The sequence below is a fragment of the Megalopta genalis genome, unplaced genomic scaffold (genome assembly GCF_051020955.1).
Source record: "Megalopta genalis isolate 19385.01 unplaced genomic scaffold, iyMegGena1_principal scaffold0497, whole genome shotgun sequence".
Classification (NCBI taxonomy): domain Eukaryota; kingdom Metazoa; phylum Arthropoda; class Insecta; order Hymenoptera; family Halictidae; genus Megalopta; species Megalopta genalis.
The window spans coordinates 117,501-121,750 of NW_027476566.1; the positions used below are offsets into that span (position 1 = coordinate 117,501).

Sequence of the window (4,250 nt, forward strand, 5' to 3'; positions counted from 1 at the left end):
GCAGGTCTCCAAGGTAAAGAGCCTCTAGTCGATAGATTAATGTAGGTAAGGGAAGTCGGCAAATTGGATCCGTAACTTCGGGATAAGGATTGGCTCTGAGGAGCGGGGCGTGTCGGGCTTGGTCGGGAAGCGGGTCTGGCTGACGTGCCGGGCCTGGGCGAGGTGAACGGCTCTCGTGGCTGGGATCCGAGCTCGGTCCCGTGCCTTGGCCTCCCGCGGATCTTCCTTGCTGCGAGGCTTCCGTGGCGTTTCCCATCGGTGCGGTCGTCCTCTTCGGCCGCCATTCAACGCTCAGCTCAGAACTGGCACGGACTAGGGGAATCCGACTGTCTAATTAAAACAAAGCATTGCGATGGCCCCCACGGGTGTTGACGCAATGTGATTTCTGCCCAGTGCTCTGAATGTCAACGTGAAGAAATTCAAAAAAGCGCGGGTAAACGGCGGGAGTAACTATGACTCTCTTAAGGTAGCCAAATGCCTCGTCATCTAATTAGTGACGCGCATGAATGGATTAACGAGATTCCCATCTGTCCCTATCTACTGGCGGTGGCGGTCTGTGGCCACCCAGGGTTGAGAGGCGACCCCCGAACTAGTCCTCGCGAAGGTTGTTGCTACTACCGAGTCGATGGATGCGTCGACGATGAAGGCATTTTAGACCGTCAGTGCGTCGTACATGTAGTACTTCGCATAATGGCGAGGCCCGAGATTAAGCATGCGGGCTGTGGCGTGTTCATGTACAGCATTGAATATGCTGTACTACTCCTTAGCGGGGGACTGTTGTCACTTGTGGCTGCAGTCCCCCGCGTCACGTTATGCGGTTTTTCTGGTCTAACTGGAATGCCGCATTTTCGTTGTCTGAACACGCCACGAAGCAACACGCCGTCAGATTGAATGTTGCTGCTGAGTCGATAGGTGCATCGGCGATGAAGGCACTCGAGAGACCGTCAGTGCGTTGTACATGTAGTGCTTCGCATAATGACGAGGCCCGTGATTAAGCAAGCGGGCTGTGGCGTGTTCTTGTGCAGTATTGAACATGCTGCACTACTCCCATCCGGGGGACTGTTGTCACTTGTGGCTTCAGTCCCCCGCGTTACGTTATGCGGTTTTTCTGGTCTGACTGGAATGCCGCATTTTCGTTATCTGAACACGCCACAAAGCAACACGCCGACGGAGTGAATGCTGCCGAGTTGACGGATGCATCAGATGCATCGGCGATGAGGGTATTTTGAGACCGCCAGTGCGTTGTACATGTAGTACTTCGCATAATGGCGAGGCCCTTGAACTAAGCATACGGGCTGTGGCGTGTTCATGTACAGCATTGAATATGCTGTACTACTCCCTACCGGGGGACTGTTGTCACTTGTGGCTGCAGTCCCCCGCGTCACGTTATGCGGTTTTTCTGGTCTGACCGGAATGCCGCATTTTCGTTGTCTGAGCGCGCCACGTAGCAACATGCCGCTGGATCTAGAAATCGGGATGCAACCAATCGCCTGGGCAACCCAGGCCGCAAGGGGCAAACGTGCCCTAGCCACACTTGAGCCTCCACGAAAAAGGTACCGCTGGATAGCTCGTGTTCTCAAAACGCAGCGAACCGAACGAAGTGTGGTGGAGAGGAAGAGGCAGCCTCTCCGACTGCTGTCTCCCGCGTGTTTGCCGTGCGTGGCGACCCTTGTCGTCGGAAAAGAGGATCCTGGGATCTGAGGGGGCCCTCTCCTGCGGGTGAGACGTCCCCAACACGTACCTTTGGCCTCTGCTTCGGCTAGATGGGAGGCTGGACGAGAAAAGCAGCCCTGGTCCAGTCAATCGGCTTGGAACGACCATACGCTTCGGCGAGTGGGTTCTGACGGGCGAGGACGCGGGCTGGGTTGAGTAATCGGCCCAGTCAGCAGACTATGTCCGGTGCGTAGCCCTAACCCAGCCTGATGGCGGGTTCCAAAATGTGTGGGTCGGTGGTGGCCGGGGAGCGTACCGGATGAAGGCAAAGATCTAAATATGGGATCTAAAAACTTGAAAGTACAAATCGAACGATCTAAGTCGGCGGGTCCAGCTCCTACTCGGAGTGAAGCCGTCGCCACAGACGCGGAAGCTACAGCAGCAGCTGTTAGCCCTCCTGCGTCTGCGAAAAAGACAAGGTCCGGGAAGGTGTTAAACATCGCCAATCCTCGTGTGACCTTGGAGAGATGCGTGACACCCACGCGAGCGGTCTCGGTGAAAACTGAGGCCACGGAAGAAGGCGCGCCGGACACCGGTAACGTGGGGACAGCGCCCAAGTCGGGGGACTCCCCCAGCCGCAAGGCTGGGAAGGGGAAACCCAAAAAAATCGAACAAGTCAAAGACACGCTCGTGAAGGTGCAACCGGCACCCGTGCGTGTCGAAGACCCCGAAGGTGGCGGTTGGAAAACCGTCACCAAAAAATCGAAGCGTGCCAAGCCAGTCGCACCTACTGGCAAGGCCGCAGCAAACCAGGCCAGGAAATCGAAGGGGACGGTTTCCGGGCACAAGGTACGGCCTCTCGATCTCGTGAGAGACGAAGCCTTCAGGCGAGTATCGGAGATACGGACCTTTTGCTTTCGACCCGAGTCGAAAGTCAACAAGGAGTCCGGGTCGAAGATACTAGCAGAAGTCGGAGCACTCAACGAGTTGGTCCAGGAGCTGATTCAAAGAAACAGCTTCGTCGAAGGGCAACTCGCCGCGGTCAGGGCGGACCTAAAAGCGCGCCCTGCCGTAATGAGTGCGGCGCGACCTGGGCCGTCCAAGGGATCCCTCCCGAAGACGGTCTCCAATGCCGCGCAGTTGACCTACGCCCAAGTGGCAAAGGTCAACCAGTCAGCGACTCCGGAGGCGAGAAGACCACCGACACAATACGTGGTGCGTATCTTCCCGCCAAAGGATAAAGGACAGAACAGCGATGCTACTAAGAGAGCTGTTCTGTCGATCGTAAAACCTGCGAAGGAGGCGATCCGTGTCAGATCGGTTCGACGCATCCACTCCGGTGGCATCGTCGTCGAAACCGATCGCAAGGAGGACCTAAAAGCCTTCGTAGGCAATAAGAAGCTGGCGAGTGCGGGACTGTCCGTCTCCTTGCCCAGCAAACGGGACCCCGAGGTCCTGATTTATGACATTCCGAAAGGGATGGGCAAGGAGGAAATTGCCTCCAGTCTTTGGAGGCAAAACCTCTCTGAGGCGTCCCAGAAGGATGTGCCTTCGGGTGTTCGGGTCAGTCGCATGGCTGGCAAGACCCCGGAGACAGCCAACTGGGTAGTGGCCGTCAGTCCGCAGATTCGTCGGCGGCTGGCGCAGAGAGGGGACCGGGTGTACCTTGGGTGGAGTTCCTGCCGTGTGCGGGACTTCATACAGGTCACCCGTTGCTATAAGTGCCAGCGCTTCGGGCACACCGCGAAGCGCTGTAAATTCAAAGAGGATGTCTGCGGACATTGTGCCGAAAAAGGGCACGGCTATGCGCTCTGCAGCAGGAAGAGCAAGCCTCCGGTTTGTTCCAACTGCAAAGACAGAGGGCGGCCACACGACCATAAGTCGCGAGACCCGGCCTGCGCCTCCTATCAGGAAGCGCTGGTTTTGGAGATGTCTCGCATTAGACAGGAATAATAATTTGAATCTCGAATGGATAGTACAAACGACCGGCGACGCTCGAGAGTCATACGGGTCATGCAGCATAACATGCAGCGGGCCCGAAACGTGACCGACGAAGTCCGGACTGAGATGCATAGGCGAGGGGTAGATGTGTTGCTTGCACAAGAGCCATATAGCTGGCGGGGTACTGTGCCCGGGCTAGGCTTGAGAACGAGGCTGATCACGGCAGGCGAACCGGTGATGGCTGCAATAGCGGTCAGAAACCCGGATCTAACCGTGGTCAAAGTCTCTAACTTGTGCGACACGCATTTGTCCTGTGTCAGCATCTCGGGTTCGTTTGGGAGCTTCTTCCTGATCAGCCAGTACTTTCAATGCTCCGATGACGTTGAATCAGGTCTGGCGCGGTTGGAGAGAGCTCTTTCCGCACTTAAGCATAACCGAGTCATTATCTCTGCCGACGTTAACGCGAAATCAGCCCAGTGGGGCAGCGCGGAGACGGACGTGAGAGGCCGTAAACTCGAAGAGTTTATCGTGAGCCATGGCTTGGTTGTCTTGAACGAGGCTGGAAACGCTCCGACGTTTTCCAGCCCTAGTGGACAGTCATACATCGACGTCACACTATCGACACCTGATATTTGCGACAAGGTGCGAGGTTGGAA

At 56.4% G+C, this 4,250-nt stretch overlaps 1 pseudogene; it reads left to right on the forward strand.

The window, feature by feature from the left end:
• LOC143263374 (large subunit ribosomal RNA) overlaps positions 1–571 on the forward strand; it is a 2,994-nt pseudogene extending 2,423 nt beyond the window's left edge.
• Positions 572–4,250: the final 3,679 nt, after the last annotated feature.